Here is a 26,556-nt window from a genome sequence, read left to right on the forward strand (position 1 = left end):
TTAAAGACATGGTTGGTGTGGAAAAGCATGAATATTCACAGAGTCCTGACTGCAACCCTTGGAATGAACAAGAAAGGCAATTGTGAGTCGAGCCCTCTTGTCCAACATTACTGTTAGACCCCACAATTGATCTTCTGGATGAATGCGTAAAAATTCCCACAGAAATCTCCAAAATCTTGCATGAAGCCTACTCAAAAGAATATGAATACGGTTAAAGCTGCAAAGGATGAACCATCTCCATATTACTGCCCACGGATTTAGAATAGGATAGGATATCTCAACACTTTCACTCCAGGGCGATTTTCCATTTCTTCGTTTTTCCTTTTCCTTCCCTTCTTCCAAGAGTCATAACTTTGATATTTGATATTTTTCTATGCACATAATTTTATGAGGGCTTCTTTTTTGCGGGGCAAGTTCTACTTTTGAATTACATCATTAATTTTATCATGTGATGCACTGGAAAGCGAGAAAAAATTCTCAGGCCATGTGCACACGTTGCGGATTTAATTGCGGTTCCGCCGCGGTTTGTACCGCGCGGAATAGCCTAAAATCCGCAGTGTAGTGCACCTATAATGGGAGTCTATGGGATCCGCAGACTTGATGTGCACATGCTGTGGAAAAAACCGCACAGAAACGTAGCGGTTTATTTTCCGCAGCATGTCACTTCTTTTCTGCGGTTCCGCTGCGGTTCTGCACCCATAGACTCCCATTCTATCTTTCAATTCCGCAGCAAAACCGCTGATCAAAGAAAGATCTGCGGTTTTGCTGCAGATTTGCTATCCAAAAACGCAGGAAAGGGAAGTGACAGAACAGGAAGGAGGAAGTGTATGCTGTCTGAAAAAAAATGGAGTCGTACCGTCGTATGGGGATGGATGTGAGGCGTATGATTGAGTTGGTAAGTTATGTCTGTGTGTGTCAGTCTGTGTGTGTGTGTCAGTCTGTGCGTCAGTCTGTGTGTCTGTAGTGACAGATTGTGGTCATTCGTCGGATGGGACAGCTCTCCCATCCAAATATGATGGGAGAGTTTTCCCATCGTCAGGCGGATGACCACAATGGGTTAAAAAAAAAACACACGTAACAAACAGTACATACAACACACAACATGTACACATACTTACCACATACCACTTTCGCCTGCCCGAAGCCTTCCCTCACTTGTCTCCCATTAAAATGTAAAAAAAACCCAAAAGGTTCTGTCCCACGATGTCCTCCGGTGATGCACTGCAAGAGTTAAATTGCTCCTGCAGTGTGCGCTGGTCGGTGGTGGGTTCCCGGCGGTTCAATGAACTCCGGGACCTCACTTTACGGTCCGGGAGCTCACTTTACGGCCCGGGAGCTCACTTTACGGTAATTGACCTGTCGGTATTGCCGTAAAGTGAGTCCCGGAGTTCATTGAACTCCGGTTAACTCACTTTCACGCATGCGCAGTCACACTGCAGGAACTTTCTCCTGTCAGTGTGACTTTTTAACCCGTGGAGAGCAGTCACATCTACTGATGTGACTGTTCTCCACTAGAGATCGACGTGGGACACTCGATTTTAAATGGATTGCGTCGGACTGGTTGGTATTTTAGTGTTTTTTTATTTTATTTTTTTTACAGGTTATGGTTTTTATGGGTAAGTATGGTTAAATGAAGAACATTAAACAAATTTTTTCTGTGTGTTTTATTTTTCATATTAAACTATAGGATTAATAATGGATCGGCGTCTTCTTGACGCCTCTCCATTATTAACCCGGCTTAATGTCACCTGTCAATCAAAGGTGACATTAACCCTTTATTACCCCACATCCCGCCGCCATGGTGCGGGATGTGGGAAGAGAGGGGCTAAGTGCCGGAATTGGCGCATCTGATAGATGCGCCATTTCTGGGGCGGATGCGTGCTGATATTTGTAGCCAGGGGGGGGCCAATATCCATGGCCCCTTCCTCGGCTATGAATATCAGCCCGCAGCTGTCGGCATAGCCTTTCTGGCTAAAAAATATAGGGGGACCCCACGTCATTTTTTTGGGTGGGTCCCCCTATTGGAATAGCCATGAAAGGCTCTGCTGACAGCGGCGGGTTGATATTCATAGCCTGGGAAGATGAAACTCTTCCCAGGCTACAAAAAATCAGCACACACTTGCTTGCTTTTCGTCTCTAGACTTGAAAATTGGGCGGGAGCCCACACCAATTTTTTTCAAGTCCAGACAGGGACAAACAGCAACTACGTGTTGTTTTTTGGTGAGCCTGGGAAGAGGTTAATCTTCCCAAGGTATTAATATCAACCCGCCGCTGTCAGCAGAGCCTTTGATGAATAACAAAATATATGGGGACCCCACGTAATTTTTTTTGGGTGGGGGGCCACATATTCTATTAGCCATCAAAGGCTCAGATGAGAGCGACGGGTTGATATTAAAAGCCTGGGAAGATTATCCCCTTCCCAGGATACCAAAAATCGAGCCCCAGTTACTGGCTTTGCCGTTCTGGACTTGAACAAAATGGCGATGGCTCACGCCATTTTGTTCAAGTGCAGAATGCTAAATCAAGTAAATGTGGACTGTTTTTTGGTATCCTGGGAAAGAGGATAATCTTCCCAGGCTTTGAATATCAACCCCCCAGCTGTTTTAAAAAAAACATCCATAGCGAGCAAATTTGGAAACCAATGGAGGCCTGTATTTGGATTTAAAAAAACACAAAGGAATGTGGAATCTAGTTCTAATTCACCGTAGTATTGTGTGTGGCCTTCATGCGCGTGTTTCAGTTCAATACTACACATTGCCCTCAAAATAAAAAACAGCCCACACCATTATTAATAACCCACTGCTAAAACGGTCATGCTGAAGGATGGCGCAGGCACCAGGCTCACACTCTGCACATGTGACATACATGACAGAGTGTGGAGACAACATACAGAGTGATCTGTTGCCTGCAGCATCAAAAAGCATGACATGTTTGGCACTGGGTCAGTAATGGTGTGGGGTGGTTTTTCTTGGTCAGGCCACACAGCCCTCCAGGTGCAGTTGGCCCTAGGTTCCACAATGGCAGACCTATTGTGGCTGGAGTGTGTCAGCAGTTCCTGATAGATGAAGGCAGTTAAGCCATGGCCTGAAGAACCGTCCATTCCCCATAATCTGATTGACACCCTGGGACATCATGTCTTGCTCCATCCACCAATTTTACGTTGCAACTCAGACTGTCCAGGAGTTGACGGATAGGTGTGCCCGATGCTATCACATCGTGAGGGAAGTGTGTGTACGTGACTGTGTGTGTGTGTGTACGACATTGTATGTATGCTAACAAACTAAATATGAAGATATAAATAACATATTCTTATCCATTACAGATAAGAGACATGCCAGCTATCTGGGACCCGGCCGATGAGGCTTACAAAGACAAGTATACACGTGATATGTGTTGGTCCAGGATCTGCCGTCAGCTGTATCCTGAATTTGATGGGTACAGCGGTGCCCTGCAGCAGAAAATTAGTAAGTACTTTTTGTTATGTTGGTTATACAGACCAACTCTTCATTTTTAAACGTATTGCACGGATCATAATGTGTTTTTTCTTTACATTTTAGTTCATGATGTTAAGCAACGCTGGAGATCGGTGAGAGATCGATTTAAAAAAATCCAAGCCAAGATTGGCACCAGTGGATCTTCACCGGCAAAAATCAAATTCAGCTTGTATCAAGACATGTGTTTCTTGTTAACCAGCAGGACTTTGAGGAGGTGAATATTTAGATAGAATTTCAATGTTGTTAGGATGACTAAAATTTGAATTGTCACTGAAAACTCTGTCATCTTTTTTTATGACAGCACAGATGGAAACATTTCGCCTCTTCCTGAAGATGCCAGCCAAGAGGCCGCAGGATCCACAGATTCTATGGATGGGTCTTCATTCTGTGAACCTGAGTCTCCCTGTACATCTTGTGTAGTGTCGGCTGCATCATCTTCAGGGATGGCATCTTGTGCAGAGACCCAAAATACTCCTGCCCCAAACTGTCAAACAGCTGCCAATCCGTTGACAGTAACCGAGCCACTGGCAAAAAAAAGCAAGGCCAAAACCAAAAAAAAAATGGATGTGACTACAAAAAGGGTTAATGACACCATAGATCTAATCAATAAATCTTCCAGGGAAGATCACTTGGATTTTTTTGGTGCCAGCATAGCCAGCAAAGCTCGGTTACTGTCAGCGGAAAGGCAGACTAAGTTTATGACAGTAGTAAATGCAATACTGTCAGAATTTGAAGACCCTTCGCCTATCGCACCTTTAGCAGATATTGTAATAGGGGCCACACAAAGTGTTCGTGCAAGGCGTCCACCACCACCACCATTGCCGCCTCCACAACCACCAATGCCACCACCACCACCACCACAACAGCGTGATGACCAATGGTATCAGCGACCTCCCGTTAACTATTCTTATTATGGAGATGTTAACTCTGAAAACATGAGTTACCAAGATTACATCTTGCTCAACTAGTTTAGGGCATAAGGCAGGTCCTGGATGACAAAGTCCTCCATTACCTTCAATAGTTCTGCGTTGCTGACACCAGACCTGCTGTCACCGTTTTGTGAGGCCATATTCGGACAACACTTGTGTTTGTTGAACCTTTTCTTTGTTGTTGAAAGATTTTATATTTAAAAAAAAAAAAAAGACTATGTTGGTCATAAAGTCTTGGTTTTATAATAAATTAATATTTACAATTTGTTTTATTATTATTTGTGGAAAAATATCATAAGGTCTTCTCCCATAATGCTCAGGAGCCGGTCAAATGCTGGGATGGTGAGCCGGCAAAAGGACACAAATGTCTCGGGATATCTGTTAAAAAAAATAATAAGTTACATCACATACAGATTTGTACTTATAACAAATTCTCGTCACATATGGGTAACTTACCTTCTCAAATCTTGGTATAGCACACGAAAGTGACCCTTTCCTGTACGTTCTGCCACAATGGGGTCTACCCACATTCTTCTGGTTCTCTTTCTGGCCTGCAAGTAAGATAAAATAATATGGGTTAAGGTCCCGTAAGAGTCTACAACGCTCCAGCGCTGAGGAAAACGATGTGACCTAAAGATGGTTGGTATGTCGCTACCTGTTCACTCACCAGGCAGATCTATTCAATTTACACAGCCACTATACGGCAAGCCGTAACCTCAGCAGTCATTGGGACCTTGTCACACAGCAGCTAATCTGACGACCCCAGCCTGCGTCCTTGAATTCTGCACCACCATCGCAGTCGCTCATTGTCAGAAAACATAGCAATGCATGAGGCCAGCGGAACAAAACCGATCAAAAAATGGACAGGACATTCAAGCTCAATCAGCAATATCCAGCAGGGGGACGGTCGCCCATATCCATCACATGTAGCAAGATGGCTGGCGACGTCGCTGTTGCGTCACAACAGCTGTGATGTTTCAGTGACCTCGCTAGCAATCTCACTATGTGTGATGAGGACTCAAAAACAATATTTTTACATACAGTGTTGCTTACCTGGAGTCTTTGCTGATTCAGAGAGCAATACTCCCAAAGCTTGGAGGCGTTGTGGCCTGCATAGCCATACATTAGTTTCACCTGTGTGCTTCGTTGTTCACTCCGATCATTTTCAAGGTTAGCACTCATGATTACGAAAGTGTGCCGAATGCAAAATGGAGAAAGAGGTTGGACTAGGAAGTGACATCATTTTTTTTTTCTATTTTGAAGTTTCTTCTCTTTATTTTTGCTTTCAAAAAAGACAGACAAATCAGGTAGAAAAACGCAAGCAAAACCACACAAAATATGCATGAAATCAGCATAGAAAATGCATGGAAAATTGTTTGAAAAACGCAAGAAAAACGCATCCCAAAAAACGCTTAAAAAACGCATCAAAAACGCAGACATTCCACCATGCGTTTTCTGCCAGCAGGTGCAGTTTTTGTGCAGAAAAATGAGACAAAAAATATGCAACGTCTGCACATGGCCTAAGTGCGTTGAAATTGCAAAGGAATGAAATTTCACAATTGTTATTTTGTTTTTGTTTTTTTACCATGTTCACTATACACTGAAACTGACCAGGTAATATAATTTAATTTTCCCTGTCAGTATCAATACGCAGATATCAAACATGTGAATATATTTTTTTACTGAAGTGGTAAAAAAAAATCGTAAGTTTGTAAAAAACAAACAATTGTGCTTGTGTTGCCATTTTCTGTGACCCATAATGCTTCATTTTTCAGGAAATAGAACAGTGTGAGGGCTTATTTTTTGCGCCCTGAGCTGACGTTTTTACTGATACCATTTTTGGGTAGATACGATCTTTTCATCGACTCTTATTGCATTTTATTGCAATATTGCTTTGGCCAAAAAAATTTTCTGTCATTTTGATTTTTTTCTCGTTACACCATTTACCAATCTGATTAATTTACTTTATATTTTAATACATCTGACTTTTTTGAGCACATCAATACCAAACGTGCCTTTTTTCCTTTTTTAACTGTTTATTTTTAATGGGGCAAACTTTGCGTTTTTATTTTTTCATATATGTAAGAACATTTTTTTCTCAATTTTTACTGTATCTTTTAGTCCCCTTTGGGGACTTGAAGCTGCAATCATCTGATCACGTGTTATACATAGCTCGGCTTCAGCACTGCTATAAATAGTGAAAATCACTGTCTCCTATGAACACCAGCTAAACGCCAGCTTTCAGAGAAGAATTGTCATGACAAGCACAGGGGTCTTCAAGAAAACTATATGGTCACCCATTGGCGCTCTGCAATCACGTCACAAGCGTGTGGAATAACTCGCTTCCATGTCAGCACATGTTAAATGCTGCTGTTAGAGATTTAGTCGCAGGTGGAGCTCCAGCTGTTAAAGGCGCATGATAGCTGATTAAATCAGCCATCATCTGACATTTGACGTAAATGTGTTAACTTTTAAGTGTACCAATACTTTGATTCATATATATGTTGTTCACAAATAAAAAATAAAATACAATATTTGTCCAAAATTTAATACAAAAATAAGTAGTTGTTTCTGAGCCATCTAATTAACTTTCATCTAACAAGGGTTAGGAATAAAAGAAAGATTCTATAGTAATAATGTGAAGTAGCTTTTTTATTAATTGTTTAACAAAACAAAATAAATTAATTTGAGAGTAAAGGCAAAATACAGTAGAAGGAAAACAAGCAGTGTGCCAACTGAATGCTTTGGGCAACAGGGGCAGCCTTGATAAATGATGTCTGGTGTATTCCTTGTTTTTCCCTATTTCCTTGGGATAGATTACCACGGACCATTTAGAATCTTTTGTTTTGTTTTTTTTCTTTGTCATAGTTTGATAAAAATGCAAAAAAACAGATGTTGGCTACAGTATTTAATAAATGAAAATTTGAAGTTCTCTACACACAATGGGCTGCATTTATTAAAATAATTAAATAGAACTATAGGTCTTTTTGCACTTAGATTAGTTGTTCTGGTTCGAGTATTGTAGAGCAGCTTGATATTGGTAAAAGTATATTATGAAAATAGTATATTTGGAAATAAACCAACAATGAACAAATCAACAATAAAGTCACTGGACAAGGTCTTCAAATCGAGGAACATTTCCATAGAGACAAAGATACAGCTCGTATATAGCCTTGTCTTTTCTGTAGCAACATATATTTTTGAAACCTGAATGATAAAGAATCAAGACAGAAGAAGGATCGACGCCTTCGAAATGTGGTGGTGGAGAAGGATGTTATCAATACCATGATGGCAAGAAGAACAAACTAATCAATCTTGGAACAAATCAAGCCAGACATATCACTGGAAGCAAAGATCACCAAACTATGACTTGCCTGTTTTGGACACATCATACAAAAAGAGCAATCACTGGAGAAGGACATCATGGTCGGAAGAATAGAAGGAACAAGTTGAAGAGCAAAACCAGAAACTTGAAGGAGGAGAAGACTCTGGTGGACCTATCTAGGCTTGTACAAGATCGATCTTCTTACAGATTCTTCATCTATCAACTTATTATGGCTGAAGATAGAGATGAAAGCTGTTAAACAATAAAATATATGGAAAATACTGTATTGTTAAAGCAAATTAGATCATCATTTTAAAAGATGGGGGTAAATAATCTCAAACAGGTATGCTGCAAACATGCAAAATATCAACTAAAATAGCATATTAATTCTAACTCTTTGTCATACTAGATACCGGTATGTAGCCGAATGTTGGAAGGAGTGATACCAGAATGAGCAGTTGTTATTTGACACCTGACTATGACCTTTCTTCTGCTCTGTTATATTTTTAGAGTGAAAAAACAAATATCACAAACCTTTTGTGCAAAGGCTAAAGAAAAAAATAAATTAAAAAAAATCAAAGTCTTATCAATTAAATGAAAGAAGTGTATTCAGTCCATATGGGCTTCCTAACATAATACTAATTTACCCATTTCCCTTTCTCTAGCATTAATTAATTAAAACAAAGAATTTGATTCAAGTTCTGCTTAGTTAAAGTTCAAGATATGAGTGAAGCTTGATGTGGACTCCTGGTTGGAACTGCCATAACGTTTTTATATTTATACTATTTTTATTAAATGAGGGTTTGCTTTTCTTAGACAAGAATTTAAATTTTTTAGGAGCAATTTGTAACATTTTGACTTTTTTTTGTGAATTTAATGAAAAAAAAGAAAAAATGGAAAAAAGAAAAAACAATCACATGATTTTATCACTTAATTTACCAAACACTGCAAATAAACTGTTCACTGTATTGTGTGAACTTTTATTCTTCTGATCTCACTGCAGAACTGTACCTGACTATAACTAACACAATACAGCAGAACTGAACTTCATTTCATTGCAAACACATTTGCAGCTGCACTGTGAGGGTTTGTTCCCACAGGCAGAAACCGGCAGCACTTTAGACTCAGCACATGTCCGCTCCGTCCAATGCGCTGCCGGCTTTTGATCACCGATAGAGATGAGCGACTTTGCCTTTTTTCGGGTCGAGTCGGGTTTCATAAAACCTGACTTTCTTAAAAGTCGGGTCGAACAAAATCGGCCGACTATAGGGAAAAGTCAGGGTCCGACTGAAACACGAAACCCAATGCAAGTCAATGGGGAAACAAAGTCGGCAGGGAGTGGAGGACAGTAAACACACCTACAGTGCCCTTTTCAATGCCAAAAACATCAATTCTTATTACTGAAGCTTGTCAACCTTAATTTACTTTATAATAATAGTTACGCATTGAAAACTGGGGGCTATTTGGCTAAAGTTGTGGGGGGAGTAGGGTTGGCGCAAGGTTTTCGTGTGCCCTGGGCTAAAGAGTCTCAGTGCGCCCTTTTAACACATACCACAATTCATAATGCTCTGATACGGGACAGAAATATAGGTATAGTACAGTGAAAAATACTTCACTGCTTACATGACATGACTGATATCTATTTTAAATTCTACAATAGCTCAAAAAACGGACAGTATATTGCTCCATACAGTATTATGGCCACCACCTAGTGCGCCATACAGAATAATGAGCCCCATATATTTCTCCATACAGAATAATTGGTCCCATATAATGATCCATACAGTGTATGATGAGCTCCACATAATGCTACAGTCTATGTTGGTCCCTATGGATGATGCTCCACTATCTTATGGGCACAAATAATGCTCCATAGAGTCCATATATAATGGGCCCCATTTCTAATGCTCCAGTGTATAATGGGCCACGTAAATGCTGCTCCAGTGTCTGATGTCCCCCATTTGGAATGCTCCAGTATATGTTGGTCCCCACGAACGATGCTCCAGTGGGTTATGGGCCCAAATTATGCTCCATATATAATGGGCCCCATTTCTAATGCTACAGTGTATAATGGGCCCCGTATATGCTTCTCCAGTGTCTGATGCCCCCCATTTGGAATGCTCCAGTATATGATGGGCCAAATGGATGATGCTCCAGTGTAAGATGGTCCCCATATATCATTCTCCAGTGTATATTGCTCCCCAAAAAATGTTCCCAACATTTGAAAAAATTAAATACCTCTCATCGCTGGGCACTGCTCTACTTTGGACTCCTCAACATTGCCATCTTCAAGCTCTCTGCACTTGTACTGTTTCGGTAGAGGGCATACAGACGTGATGTCATCACACTCTGTAACCTGAATGTCACTGTCAGGAAAGGCGGAAGATGTCACGGCGGTGGAGCAGGGAGAGGTAAGTATTGCAAGTGCTGTGGCCCTGAGCAAGCATGGGGGCCCCACTCGTGGGCGATGGCACAGGCACAGGGCCCCTCATAGTACGATAGTATGTCTGACGGCGAGTCGGCCCTCCCACCGGCAGAGACACTTTTGCATACTATGAGGGCACCTGTGCCACTGCCATTGCCCACGAGAAGGACACCCCCACCTGCTCAGGGAACCGGCACTTTCATCTGCACCTTCCTCTGTGTCACTGTGTAAGGTGGTATAGTATGCGGGAAGGGGCACCTGAGTTTCGTCAGTGTCACATTCTGGCTTTGTAGAGTGTGAGGGGAATGTAGTGCTGTGGGTCAATGTACCAGCAGAATCATCTAGCAGTTGCTGTGCATCAGTGCACTCCATCTCCGATTCATGTTGGACTGGGGATTTCAGAATTTCACTTGACAACACAGGCATGGCATGTGAAAAGAGCTCCATGGAGTAATCTGAAGTGTGGGCTGCGCATCCTTCACTTTTAGTGGGGGTGAAGGACACAAGGAAAGGTGTTGTTCCTGACCAGAAGCCTGTACTGAAGACTCTGTGCTTGCAGTTTTTGGAACTTCAGAAGAGGAGGCAATAGAGCTGGAGGCTGTTTCGGCGATGTATGCCAAAACCTGTTCCTGATGCTCCGGCTTTAAAAGCGGTTTACCTACTCCCAGAAAAGGGAACCTTAAAGGCCTTCTTGTGCCAGATGATGATGCAGGCTCAACACCTCCTGCCTTAGCTGCTATTGTGCTTTTGCCAGAACCAGCCGATGCACCACCACCATCAGTACCAGCTGCGCCCCCCAGCCCACGTCCGCGGCCTCTTCCACCAGACTTCCTCATGTTTGGGAAAATGTACCAAAAAAAGCAGCAGAGAAATGGTACTGTATGAGTAGCATACAGCTGTGTAAGGTGTATGTAAGAAGTGAAATCTCCGTATATATTTTGTGAGTCACAGACACTCACCCAGTATGTATTTCACTTCAATACAACAAGCAGATATACGGTACTGTATCAAGGGTGTTACAGCTGTATACGTTGTTGGTGAAACTGTCAATCTCTGTATATGTATTTACGGAGTGTCACACACACATGCTGTCTCTGTATAGATGTGACCGTAGTAAGAACAGCAGATATACACTACTGTTTGAGAATCGGACAGCTCAATATGGTGTATGGAGAAATGGAAATGTCCGTATATGTATTTAAGGAATGTCACACACACACGCTGACTCTGTGTAGCTGTGACCATAATAAGAACAGCAGATTTCCTATACTGTTTGAGAATCGGACAGCTCAATGCGGTGTATGGAGAAATGGAAATGTCCGTATATGTATTTACAGAATGTCACACATACACGCTGACTCTGTGTAGATGTGACTGTAATAAGAACAGCAGATATCCGATACTGTTTGAGAATCGGACTGCTCAATACGGTGTATGTATGGAAAAATTTTAATCTCCGTGTATTTTTTTACGGAGTCACACACATATAGCATGTATTTGTCAGTGATACAAGCCGGTACACGGTAGTGTGTGAGGAGCGTACACCTCTATACGGTGTGTGAAAAAATTTACGCTCAGTAACTACTGTGCAGAGAAAAGGAATAATTTTTTTTTGCTTTTAAAAAAGCACTTTGTACAGCAGTGTGCAAGCAGCAATGTAACTATCAGGTAGCCTTATAAGGCAGCCTAATCACCAACAGAGCTGCTGCACACAAAAGTGTGAAAAAATGAACGCTTGGTAACTGTACAGAGAAAAGGAATAAAAGTATTTTTGCTTTTAAAAAAGCACTCTGCACAGCACTGTGCAAACAGCAATGCAGCTATCAGGGAGCCTTATAAGGCAACCTAATCACCAACAGAGCTGCTGCACACAAATATAGCCTCCCCTGTCACTGCACACTATATAGTTGTGTTGTACAGTGAAAATCGCTATCAGCAGAAGCAATTTTTTTTTGCCTGCCTAAACACTCTCCCTATTGAGAACGAGCAGCAGCAACCTCTCCCTATGTGAAGATCGGCAGAAGTAAGATGGCGGTCGGCGGTCACGGCCTTTTATAGCCACTGTGACGCCACACAAAGCCAGCCAATCACTTGCATGCCCTTCTCTAAAATGGTGGGAGCCGCTGCCTGTGTAATCGCGTTGCCCACAGTGTGCGTCCTTGATGATTGGTTGAGAAAAGGCGCAGGAAGCATTGTGGGAAACGCGACTTTGGCGCTCAAGTCGGCGACCTCATGGCCGACCTCATGCTATGGTCGGGTTTCGATCGGCGAAACCCGACTTTAGCAAAAGTTGGCGAATTCTGAATTTGGCCGACCCGTTTTGCTCAACTTTAAATGCCGATGATTCCGTATGTGTTCATTGAACCGTGCGAAATTACCGCGCTATATACATTGGAGGGTGATATTTATCTTGCGGAGACAGATCGTCTCCGCAAGATAAATAGACATGCTGCGGTCTGGAAAGATGCGCTGCATATCCATTTCCGCAGGGAAGCCAGAGGCGTCGCTGCACACATAGTGGGCATGGGATTTCATGAAATCCCATCCACTATGCTGTAACATCTGGCCACTGCAGGTTGGATACTGTAGCTGTACGCAGCATCCAACCTGCAGGGTTTACTGACCATGGGAACATACTGTACCTTGAGAGGACAACTTTAAATGTTTTTGTAATTTGAAAAGGTTTAAAGGGGTTTTCCCACAAACAAAGGTTCATTTTAATCAATAGATCTTTGAAAAATAATAATTTCCACAATTGGATGTGTCAAAATAAAATGTTCCTGCACTGAAATGATTTTACAAATGTTCCCCTGCTGTGTACTTGGTCTGATCATACCACATCTCCTGGGCAGGGGGGAAGCAAAAGAGTATACAGACATTACAGCTCAGGATCACAGATGATTCTTTTTGTGAGGTAAAACATTTCACTTCCTGCTTTTAAGCAATGTTCTACTTCAAAGAAAGAATCCGTTGAAATCCCGTGCTGTGATGTCAGTATAGTGTTTTGCTTCTTCACCTGCCTAGGAGATGTGGTATGATGAGATCATGTTCCTGTACAGTAAGACACAGCCATTACACAGCAGGGACACATTTATAAGATTATCTCAGTACAGGATCATTTTACTTAAACACATTCAATTGTGGAAGTTATTATTATATCAAGATCTATTGATTAAAATGAATTTTTGTTCGTGGGAAAACCCCTTTAACCCCTTTACCCCCAAGGGTGGTTTGCACGTCAATGACCGGACCAGTTTTTACAATTCTGACCACTGTCCATTTATGAGGTAATAACTCTGGAACGCTTCCATGAATCCCGGTGATTCTGACAATGTTGTCTCGTGGCATATTGTACTTCATGATAGTGGTAAAATTTAATTCATATAACTTGCGTTTATTTGTGAAAACAATGGAAATTTGCAAAAATTTTGAAAATTTTGTAGTTTTCCAACTTTGAATTTTTATGCCCTTAAGTCACAGAGATATGGCACGCAAAAAAACTTAATAAGTAACATTTCCCACATGTTTACTTTACATCAGCACAATTTTGGAAGCAAAATTTTTTTTGTTAGGAAGTTATAAGGGTTAAAAGTTGACCAGCGATTTCTCATTTTTGCAACACCATTTTTTTTTAGGGACCACATCACATTTGAAGTCACTTTGTGGGGTCTACATGATAGAAAATACCCAAAAGTGATACCATTCTAAAAACTGCACCCCTGACGGTACTCAAAACCACATTCAAGAAGTTCATTAATCCTTCAGGTGCTTCACATGAATTTTTTGAAAGTTTATAAAAAAATGAACATTTAACTTTTTTGCACAAAAAAAATAATTCAGGTACAAGTTTTTTTATTTTACCAAGAGTAACAGGAGAAATTGGACTGCAAAAGTTATTGTGCAATTTGTCCTGAGTACACTGATACCATATATGTGGGGGAGAACCACTGTTTCTGCACATGGCAGAGCTCGAAAGGGAAGGAACACCGTTTGACTTTTTCAATGCAAAATTGGCTGGAATTGAGATCAGACGCCATGTCACGTTTGGAGAGCCCCTGATGTGCCTAAACAGTGGAAACCTCGCACATGTGACCCCATTTTGGAAACTAGACTCCCCAAGGAACTTATCTAGATATGTGGTTTGAACCCCCAAGGGCTTCACAGAAGTTTATAACGTACAGCCGTACAATTAAAAATCATATTTTTTTCACAAACATGATCTTTTCACCCACAATTTTTATTTTCCAAGGGAAACAGGACCACAAAGGTTATTGTGCAATTTTTTCTGAGTACGCCGATACCCCATATGTGGGGGTAAACCACTGTTTGAGCGCATGGCATAGTTCGGAAGGGAATGAGCGCCGTTTGACTTTCAACACAGAATTGGCTTGATGCCATATCACATTTGGAGAGCCCCTGATGTGCCTAAACGGTGGAAATACCCACAAATGACATCATTTTAGAAATTAGACCCCCCAAGGAATTTATCTAGATGTGTGGTGAGAACTATAAACCCCCATGGGCTTCACATAAGTTTATAACGTACAGCCGTAAAATTAAAAAATCATATTTTTTCAACAAAAATGATCTTTTCACCCCCAATTTTTATTTTCCTAAGGGAAACAGGACCTCAAAAGTTATTGTGCAATTTGTCTTGAGTATGCTGATACCCCATATGTGGGGGTAAACCACTGTTTGGGCGCATGACAGAGCTCGGAAGGGAAGGAGCACCGTTTGACGCAAAATTGGCTGGAATTGAGATCGGGTGCCATGTCGTGTTTGGAGAACCCCTGATGTGCCTGAACAGTGGAAACCTCCCACAGGTGACCCCATTTTGAAAACTAGACCCCAAGGAACTTATCCTAATGTGTGGTGAGCACTTTGAACCCCCAAGTGCTTCACAGAAGTTTATAACGCCTGGGTGTGAAAATAGAAAAATCATTTTTTCCACAAACATGATCTTTTAGTCCCCAATTTTTTTATTTTCCCAACGGTAAGCGGAGAAATTGGATCGCAAAAGTTGTTGTCGAATTTGTCCTGAGTACGCTGACACCCCATATGTGGGAGAAAACTACTGTATGAGCACACATTGGGGCTCGGAAAGGAAGTAGTGACGTTTTGGAATGCAGACTTTGATGTAATGGTCTGTGAGTGTCATGTCACGTTTGGAGAGCCCCTGATGTGCCTAAACTGGGGAAACCCCCCCACAAGTGACCCCATTTTGGAAACTAGATCCCCCAAGAAACTTATCTAGATGTGTGGTGAGCACTTTGAACCCCCAAGTGCTTCACAGAAGTTTATAACGTAGAGCCATAAAAATAAAAAAAATCATATTTTTTCCACAAAAATGATATTTTTGCCCCCAATTTTTCATTTTCCCAAGGGTAACAGGAGAGATTGAACCCCAAAAGTTGTTGTGCAATTTGTCCTGAGTTGGCTGATACCCCATATGTGGGGATATACCACTGTTTGGGCGCATGGTAGAGCTTGGAAGAGAAGGAGCACCGCTTGAATTTTTCAACGCAGAATTGGCTGGAATTGAGATCAGACGCCATGTTGCATTTGGAAAGCCCCTGATGCGCCCAAACAGTGGAAACCCCCCAATTCTAACTCCAGCCCTAACCCAAACACAACCCTAACCCTAATCTCAGCCCTAACCCTAGCCCTAACCCTAGCCCTAACCCTAGACCAGCCCTAACCCAAACCCTAGCCCTAACGGGAAAATGGAAATAAATACTTTTTTTATTTTATCATTTTTCCCTAACTAAGGGGGTGATAAAGGGGGGTTTGATTTACTATTTACAGCTGGTTATTATGTTTGGCAGCTGTCACACGCTAAAAGACGCTTTTTATTGTAAAAATAGTTTTTGCATCACCATATTTTGAAAACTATAGTTTTTCCGTATTTTGACCCACTGAGTCATGTGAGGTCTTATTTTTTGCAGGACGAGTTGACATTTTTATTGGTACAATTTTCGGGCACGTGACATTTTTTGATCGCTTTTATTCCGATTTTTGGGACGCAAAATGAACAAAAACCAGCATTTCATGAATTTCTTCTGGGGGGGCGTTTACACCGTTCCGTGTGTGGTAAAATTGATAAAGCAGTCTTTGGGTCAGTACGATTACAGTGATACCTCAGTTATTTTTTTAATGTTTTGGAGCTTTTATACAATAAAAACAATTTTATATAAAAAATAATTATTTTGCATCGCTTTATTCTGTGAGCTATAACTGTTTTATTTTTTCGCTGATGATGCTGTATAGCGCCTCTTTTTTTGCTGGACAAAATGACGTTTTCAGCGGTAGCATGTTTATTTATATACATCTTTTTGATCTTGCATTATTGCACTTTATGTTTGGCGGTATGATGATAAAGCATTGTTTTTTGCTTTGCGTGTTTTTTTCAAGGGGTTCACTAAAGGGGTTAACTAGTGGGACAGTTTTATAGGGCGGGCCGTTACAGAGACAGTGATACTAAATATGTTTACTCTTATTATTTGTTTTTTTCAATTTATAAAAAAAAGAATTTATTAGGGAATATATATATATATATATATATATATTTTTTTTTTTTTAATTTATTTAGGAATTTTTAAAAAATTATTTTTACACTTGATCTGACACTTTGCAGTGCACTGTGTCAGATCAGCGATCTGACAGGCACTGTGGAGGCTTTCTCAGCACCTGCTCTCAGCAGGCACTAAGAAAGCCGCCTCCCTGCAGGACCCCGAAGGCCCCCGTGGCCATATTGGATCCGGGGGCCTGCAGGGCTGTTCCGAGGGTCTCAGGGAGCATGTTTGATCGCAGTGTGCCAGGCGTTAATGTGCCGGGGGCGGTCCGTGACCACCCGTGGCACATAGTGCCGGGCGTCAGCTGTGATAATCAACTGACACCCGGCCGCAATCAGCGGCGCTCCCCCCTGTGAGTGCCGCTGATCGCCGTGACGTACTATCCCGTCCTCGGTCATACGCGCCCGGGTACCGTGGATGGGATAGTACGTCAGATGTCAGAAAGGGGTTAGGTCTGCTGTACTGTGTCAGCCATAATCAGAAACATCTCTGAAGCACAGATGATTTCACTATGAGAGGACAACTGCTGCTGCAAATGTGTTTGATATGACACAAAGTTCAGTTCTGCTGTACTGTGTTGATTATAATAACACATACCTCTGAGATCAGGATAGAAGACTGTGAGACATTACATGTCTCACACTGCTAATACCTCCTTTATTTTAAAGTAAACTCTAGAGGCAGATTCTCAGGGAGATCAATGCCCGGCCTATAAATCTTAACAGCTCATTTACATATTAAGAAAATTGTGGATTTCCCTGGAATAAGACTTTGGATGACAGATATCAAAGTATCATTTTACTCAACTTCATACGACCCACATCCACATGTAGATTGCTTAAGAGGGTTGATAACACAGACAGTTTCCCTTTAAATTGACGTAAAGCAAACCTGTCTATTGTAACACATCTCTATGTTTCTGATTTATTAGTAATGACAGATATAAACTATTTTTATATTTTTAATATCACTACATGTTAATACTGTATCTTTGCATTAAAATTGAATTTCATATAACCTGAACATTCTAATGTTCTATTTTGTTTTAAATACAAAATTCCTCCAATTTATTTTTAATTTTAGATAGTATCTTATGGGTCCTGGTATATAGTAACTTTTTAATTCTTAACCAAAAGATTAATAAAAAGCTAGTCTCACAAAGCAGTTTTTTACTCACATGTGAAAAATTATCCATATTTTTTCAAGGAGCTGCACCCATATTTTGTAACATTTTACATGTGAAAAAAAAACAAAACTTGTCTTCTACTCATTAAAAAGTAAAACACAGATTAAAGTAGGACATGTTTCCGTTTTTCCAGATCTCTTATTTGCAGTTATTCGATAGGAACTTTTGTTTCCTTCCAGTGGATAACAAACCATCCTGATCACCGGACAGACACGCAGGATTTTGCAAAGATAAAGTTGTTAAAAGTTTTCTGCGACATAATGTAAATTCTTTATCACAAGCTTTGTGATGTTTCATTAGTCTTTAATGCAGCTTTTCAGGATTCAGCGGATGCAGAGGAGAAAACTTGCTCCGTGACATTTTCAAAAATGTCAAACCACTTTTATTGATCTGTACGCAAATTAAAAAAAATTGCACGAGATACGAAACCATTAAAGATTACTCCAAAAGTGCTAAGAAATGTACACAGTCAAATATGGATCATTTTATGTGTCAATCTTGACTCGGAAGAATTGACATTAAGTGATCATTTGGATGAATTATTGATCAACATCAAGACTTATACTGTTATATGAATTCTTCATTGTAACAGTTTAAAGAGACCTAGCAGCAGTCATTATAGGAGAGAACCTCGGTCATCAGACGATTTTAGAGTTGAGAAAATATCACTTTGAAAATCCTACTTGTTAATTCACTGGGCTTCCACTTTCAGGAAAGCCTTCTTATTAATCAGAACCCTATTGTCTCAAGCTAATGGAAAAAAAAGTATCTACTTCTGGACTGCGTATAGACTTCAGTATAGACATTTGGGCAGTCCACTGGCAGTCTGTGCATGCAGGAGGCTAAAATTCCCTTGTAATTAGGGCTAATTTACCAGCCCCAGTTACAGGGAAATCAGCAGCAAAAAAAAATTGTTTTAATATGTTAAATTGCCCCCCAAAGATCTTTTAAGAAATGATGGAAGAAAAAGTGTGTGATACAAGTGAAAAAATAAAAAATAAAATAGGAAAAAAGCATGAATGTATAAATAAAACGTAACTAATAAAAGATACTCTGTCAGTCTGAATTGCTCTGTCTAGCAATGTCACCATTAAAAAAAAAATATGTCCAATGAAAGGGAAACACAATTTTAAAATATTTTTAGCTTTTTTATGGTCATAAAAATAACCATAAGCAAAAAATAAAGTAAAAACAAGCGTGTGTTTCCAATTTTTCATTAAATTTTCCCCTAATATCAGGAAAAATGAACATAAAAATTACATAAAAATTAAACACCAAGTATCACACAAAGGGCCAAAAATATATGTACAGTTGTGCTCAAAAGTTTACATACTCCAGCAGAATTGTTGCTTTCTTGGCCTTTTTTCAGAGAATATGAATGATCACACCAAAACTTTTTCTCCACTCATGGCTAGTCTTAGGGTGAAGCGATTTATTGTCAAACTACTGTGTTTTCTCTATTTAAATCATAATGACAACCCAAAACATCCAAATGATCCTGATCAAAAGTTCACATACTCTGGTGATTTTGACCCGATAACATACACAGAAGTTGACACAAATGGGTTTGAATGGCTACTAAAGGTAGCATCCTCAGCTGTGATATGTTTGCTTGTAAAGTGTGTGCATAAAAGCTGAGTGAGTTTCTGGGATACAGACAGACTCTTACTTCTTTCTCAGGACCCGCTGAACCGCAAGTGCGTCAAATGGCCATTGTCTACTCTCTGTACGTTCCTCCCGTGCCAATGCCTTTTAATTAATAAAGAATTTTCATGACAGAACGGTGAGTGCCATCCCTTTTTTTTTTCTCTTTTGTACAAAATCATCTTACATCTTTCATCCAGCCACTGACGTTTCTGGATTGTGAGTCATGGGGAAAGCAAAAGAATTGTCAACGGATGTTAGGGCTAGCGGAACGCACCAAATAATAAAATAATAGTAAGGTGCGTTCACAGCCCGGGGTCCTCCGTGCAGGGGTGGTAAACTGCTGCTTAGTAATGGCAGAAGTATAAAGCAGTGTACAAAAGGTCACACGTGGGTTAACGTCACCCAGTGTGAACAGAAGCGAACTCTGCCAACTCACATAGCCGCGCTACCGCAGAACATAATTGCCGGTGCCTGTTTAGCTCACAGAGCCCGGCCACGGAGCGCACAGAAAGCGGTCACAGAACTCTGCCCCAAGGACACGGGGTCAGCGTCCCTCTAGACCTTCTGAGCGTGCGACATCGCACCTGCGGACGCCACTATAGACGATGACTATGGAGAGTCGAGCACGTGCACTGTAGACACTGATGCCTGTCTCAGACTCTGTCCTACCTACACCTAAGCCTGGGGGCTTAACAGGCTAGGCTGCACAACACATGCATACCATGGGTAGAGGTTTCTTAATGAGTCATTCACCAGAGACATTCATACATGCATACGACACTCACTCCTCATGGTCTGATAATGCAGTCTATACTAGCGCATGGCAGAGCGGCCATGCAAACCTTTTATAGCCGCGTCCTTCCGGGACATTCCTGACCTTTCTGATGGTCCAATCCGAGCTGGAGAAGGACCTGAGCATCTCTCCAATGAGAGATCGTCCCACGGGCATGCTCAGTGGACCGAAAGGAGGACTTAGTCCCTGGAGTAGCTCGCTGCTGACCAGCATGCGTTGCTATAGCTAGGCCAGAGGTGGCAGCAGCAACCAAACCCACAGGGCTGGTTTGACCACAGTGCCGGGATCGACGAGTCTGCTGAGCAGGTTCCACTGCGGCCTAAGAGGAATGGGAGACTGCCGGATGCAAGGCTCGGGATTCCTGCTGTGCAGTGACAGGAACCCGACGCCTAACAACGGATCTATGGGAAAAGGTAGTTGAACTGTATAAAACAGGAAAAGGATACAAAATGGTATCCAAGGAATTGATAATGCCAGTCAGCAGCGTTCAAACTGTGATTAACAAATGGAAAATCAGGAGCTCTGTAAAAACAAAACCATGGTCAGATAGACCAACAAAAATTTCATCCATAACTGCCAGGAAAATTGTTCATGATGCAAAGAAAAACCCACAAAAAACATCAGCTGAAATACTGGACTCTCTGAAAACTAGCGGTGTGGCTGTTTCAAGATGCACAATAAGGAGGCACTTGAAGGAAAATGGGCTGCATGGTCGAGTCGCCAGAAGAAAGCCATTACTGCACAAATGCCTCAAACTATCTTGCCTACAATATGAAAAACAGCACAGAGACAAGCCTCAAAACTTCTGGAACAAGGTAATTTGGAGTGATGAGACCAAAATTTAACTTTTTGGCCACAACCATAAACATTACATTTGGAGAGAGGTCAACAAGGCCTATGAAGAAAAGAACACCATTCCTACTATAAAGCACAGAGGTAGATCGCAGATATTTTGAAGATGTGTGAGCTACAAAGGCACAGGAAACTTGGTCAAAGTTGAAGGAAAGATGAATGCAGCACATTATCAGCAATTACTGGCAGCAAATTTGCATTCATCAGCCCAGAAGCTGCGCATAGGATGTACTTGGACGTTCCAATATGACAATGATCCAAAACACAAGGCCAAGTTGACCTGTCTTTGGCTACAGCAAAGGTTCTGGAGTAGCCATCTCAGCCTCCTGACCTCAATATCATTGAGCCACTCTGGGGAGATCTCATGCCCGCATTTCATGCTAGACAGCCCAGGAATTTACAGGGACTGGAGGCTTTTTGCCATGAAGAGTGGGCAGCTTTATCATCTGAGAAAATAAAGAACCTCATCCACAACAACCAAAAAAGACTTCAAGCTGTCATTGATGTTAGAGGAGCAATATACGGTATTAAGAAATGGGGCATGTAAACATGTAAATGGCTTCACCCAATCACTAACCATGAGTGGAGAAAAAGTTTTGGTGTTATAATTCATATTCTCTGGAAAAAAGGCCAAGAAAGTAAAAATTCTGCTGGGGTATGTAAACTTTTGAGCACAACAGTATATCCAAATGAGAATTGTAAAAAGCGCATGTACGATAAAACTTGAATATGTTCATGGTCAGGAGTGGGGAAAAAGTCCTAATCATAAGCTGGCAGAAAAGGTTGCCTCACTACCTCCATCAATAGAATATGTTATTAAAGTCCGATCAGTGGAGGGCCAACTACTGTGACACGCATCAATCACTCGAAGGCCATGATGAGTCACACCACGTTGGCTCTTGTTCGTTCTATTCAGCTTTCTTTCAGAGGTCCCATGGTCAGTTATGTACTCTAACTGTCCAAGTAAACTCAACCATATAACTTTTTTAGCATTTCTGTCTGTTTTTCATACTGATTGGGAGGTCACAGAGGTCAAAACTCTACTGTCAGGATATTGATGGCATAACAAGAGAAATGCCAATAATGTCTTTAGAAACCAAGAAGGATGTGTGGACTTGTTCGCACTGCAGTTTGTTGAAGACACCAATTTCAGAAAATGAATTCGATGTATTGTTTTATTCTATGCGTTTCAGGCTGTTTGTTTTTTCCTGAGGAAGAAGTGTATTAAACTTCGAAACACATCAATTAAAAACATATGTCTAATTAATTTTCTGATATTGGCATCTTCAATAATCAACAGCACGAACAAGTCCACAAATCCTTCCTGGTTTTTATTGCAAGTGGTTTGACAACCCATGGATCCGCAGCAGTTGAAAAACATTCTAAAACAATTCTATGGATCAGGTTAGCATAATCTGCTATTCTCAATTCTGAATGTTTATGGAATAAAACCCTATTGCAATATTTTTTCTCCAGCCTATCTACTTCCATCACACCAGCAGTACCTTGGAACAGTAATGTCTTTAGTGATACACCTTTCACAGTTTGGACATGATATGTCAAAGATGTTTTCTTCGACCCTGTTATTGATTATGAAAATGCATGCAGTGATTGATGATTTCTCCAGTGGGAAATTAAAAAGTAGGAAAACTTACACATAAATACAGTACTGTGCAAATGTTTTAGAGGCAAGAAATGATTGAGCATCATGATTGAAGGTGCTACGGCACCTGAAATGCATAAATGCTATAGCTATCCCTAGCATGGAAGCCACGCAATTTATCTTCTGTTTTATGCTTACCTGAATAAAGAAAAATTACCTCCATCAAGCTGGAGCTTTCTTTCTTGTATTTATCTTCATTGCTGTGGTAGAGCCATCTCCTTGCTCAGGACTCAAAAGGAACATTTCATGGTGACCTGGATATCTCCCCTTTTCTATGCAAAAGTTTTAGGCAGGTCTGAAAATATGCCAAGTAAGAATTCTTAAAAAAAATGGAAGTATTATTGGTTTATTTTTATCACTTGACACAATGTAAAAAGAATGAACAAAAGATAAATCTAAATCAAATTAATATTTGGTGACCACCCTTCACCTTCAAAAAAGTGTTAAAGCAAGTGTCAAATGGGGGTGCGTAATGCGGTGGCCTTCAGGAAAATGGCCGCCTGAGGCAACGCATGTGCAGATTGAGATCTTGGCACCGAGATCTTGCACCGACATTTCATGAGAGGAGATCTCGGTGCTGAGAACTCGCTCCGTGCATGCACCGCCTCTGGCGGCCATTTTATCGGAGGTCACCGCATTGCAGCAATGGATGCACAGGGGCTCCGGATTTTCACAAAATGTCGGCGGAGCCCCCGCGCCATCGAGATCAGCCAAACCTGTCACACCAGACTAGGTGAATATGCAGGGGCTCCGGCCTTTCACATAATGTCGGCAGAGCCCCCGCAACACCAAGCCTGCCGCACAAGCCTGGAATGGGAGTCAGATCATTGCCAGATCACCAAAACACCTACTGTGACCCGCTCCACCAGTGTTCCTGAACAAAACCTCCCCCCCAGAAAGCTGAATTTGAATGTAAGATGGACCCTCATTTGACATATTAAGTTTTTCCCCTATTTTTCCTCTGATAATTTGGGATGCATCTTATGGTCCGATGCATCATATAGTCCAAAAAATATGGTATATTTATTTATTTTACTAACTTATTTAGCACCAATAATTCCCTAGTACTTTACAGACATTGTCATCACTGTCCCCGATGAGGCTCACAATCCAAATTTTCTACCAGTATGTCTGGTGGAAGGACACCCACGCAAACACGGACAGATCATGCAAACTCCATGCAGATACTGTCCTTGGTGGGATTTGAACTACAGCTCTTGCTCCTGAGCCTCTTTACTGCCCTGTGTATTCACTGTGCATGGTAGTACATATTAACAACCTAAAGTATTGTCATTGCAGAAATTGGAAATCAATATTTGTGTTGTAATTCTACAGGACAAATGTTTAGCACTAGATGTACTGTAAGACAAAGAGAACTTTAAGCTCTTCTTGCCCATAGGTCATTTTGGTAAGTATTACCTATTTTGACAATCCCTTTAAGTACCCTGTATGCTATGAGAAAATGTTGAAAGCTCCTTTTACTTTAGCATTCTTGTTATATTATAATGGGTTTGAAGGGATTTTTTATGCCAAGAATAGCGGTCTATAGAACTTTATTTTATCATTAAAAATATGAACACTGTTGAAATCCCGTTGGACCCCATTAAAAGTCAATTGAGTCTGTCTGGATTCGTAAGGATTTGACAATGGATCCATCAGAGCTGTCTTGACTCTTGATAGCTATTAAGAATGGAAGCCATGATAGCTGTTTAACTGTTGGCTTTGCAAACTAACATTTGAAAAATGACTTTTTTTTCTAGTCTTTATCCATTTCCAGAAAAATTACTTTAAAACTTTAATAAACATAAGCGACTTGAATTTCTTTTCATACCTTAACAGAATACTTTTGTAGAGATACACACATAGTCAAAATAGTTGATAGCCTTCTGGTACTGTAAATTGAAAAACAATACAACACAATTGTAATTGAAATAACTTGAAACTGACAAAAGTAATTTTTAATTTAAATGTGCTGTACATCAACTAATGACAATCAGACATTGCATATGAATTGTGATTCAAAAGAAAAAACCTAATGACAATGGGCTGGACAAAAATGATGGTATCTGTAGAAAAGATTGAAAATAGTTTGACCTTAGGGACATGTTAAACTAAGGTGTGCCCTGTTATTAGCATCACTTGTGTCTACAAACTTGTAATCAGTCAGTTACATTTTTAGAGGGTGAAAAGTAGTCACTGTGCTGTTTGGCACCATGGTGTGTACCACACTGAACATAGTCCAAAGAAAACTAAGAAAAGAGTTGACTCAGTAGATAAGAAAGAAAATTATGGACATATTAAATGTAGAGACTATGAGACCATCTTTAAAAAGTTGGATGTTCATGTCACTACAGTTACACATATCATCCAGAAGTTTAAGGTCTATGGGACTGTAGCTGACCTCCCTGGATGCAGCTGCAAGAGGAGAATTGATGAAAAACTGAAGAGATGGATAATATGAATGGTAACTAAAGAGCCCAGAACAATGTCCAAATAGATTAGAGGTGAACTTCAAGGCCAAGGTACATCAGTGTCATATCTCACCACCCATTGCAGTCTTGGCCCAAGTGAACTTAATGGAAGACGACAGAGGAGGAAACCACAGCAGAAAGTCAATCATAAAAAAGTGTGACTGGAATTTGCCAAAAGGAGTGGGCAAAAATACCTGTGTACAGGTGCAGAAGTATCAGTGAGAGCTACAGTGTTGTGAGGGGGTGGCAGGTCCCTTTAAATGTGCTCTCTTCCCCTTCTGTGTGGCCTCCGTGCATCTCATGTAAATATGTGTTATGTCCCCTATCATATTGTACTGTTGTGATATTAAGCTATGTACCGCCACATGATGCACTGCATATTTCGTGTGCTTTCTGTGTTTGCCCTGTAACATAAAACTATGTCAGTGATGTTTTCCTATATATATATGTATATAGTGTATGTTTCTTATTGTAATGTTTGCAATGTTTATCTCAGATGCCTTGTTATTCCTCTTAAGTGGGGAATTTCCCCTTTAACTACTGTTAGTAGGATCAAGGAAAGAACTAGTTAAATTTTGGTGGCTGGACCTGCAGCAGCAGTGAGGATACAGGAAGCTGCAGGTTTTCCCTCCAGAACTGCCTGGGACCTCAGACAGGACAGTCACATGAGGACACAGGGCATTGGCAGGCCTCCAGGACGGGAGGGAACCGCTGCCCTGAATTAAGGACTGAACACTCAGAGTGAGACTTGCAATACGGGCCTTAGGATTGCCAGAAAGGCCCTCACTTCCGTAGGGCTATGCCCAGCACGTGGAATTACTCTTAACCTGGACTACTGCAACTGTTGTGGGTGCGGTTGGAGAACAGAACAGGGAAATGATAGGAAAACCAGTATTGTATTTTGGCCTTTACTCCATTCCACTACTGTTGAATAAAAGTTATTTTCCCCATTGGAGTACAACGTATCCCTGGATCATTTATCATCTGGACTACTGTGGCACAAGAAGAGACGGTAACTGCACCTGGGGGAAAGAGCCTATCCATCCCACATTACTTATACAAGGGGCCCGGGTGTATATAGACTGTGCTTAGTGGGTGAGCTGGGTCCTGACTACCACCCTGGTGCCCCTTGTCTTATAGTGTCATAATCCATTTTTGGATTTGTGGCAGCTCGGTTCCACTAAGTTAAAACTTTTTTC

At 41.0% G+C, this 26,556-nt stretch overlaps 1 protein-coding gene and 1 long non-coding RNA gene across 3 annotated transcripts in view; one reads left to right on the forward strand and one right to left on the reverse strand.

Moving 5' to 3' along the window:
* Positions 1-26,556, forward strand: part of ASTN2 (astrotactin 2) — a 1,339,273-nt gene that overhangs the window by 507,478 nt on the left and 805,239 nt on the right. The gene's annotated exons all lie outside the window — the stretch shown is intronic.
* LOC141087551 (uncharacterized) lies at positions 4,667-5,517 on the reverse strand. Its single transcript, XR_012231687.1, has 3 exons — positions 5,477-5,517; positions 4,880-4,974; positions 4,667-4,801 (listed from the first exon to the last, which is right to left on the reverse strand). It is a non-coding gene; the product is annotated as an uncharacterized lncRNA (long non-coding RNA).

Source organism: Dendrobates tinctorius, unplaced genomic scaffold, assembly GCF_039654945.1.
Source record: "Dendrobates tinctorius isolate UK_male_01 unplaced genomic scaffold, ASM3965494v1 ptg000034l, whole genome shotgun sequence".
Taxonomy (NCBI): Eukaryota; Metazoa; Chordata; class Amphibia; order Anura; family Dendrobatidae; genus Dendrobates; species Dendrobates tinctorius.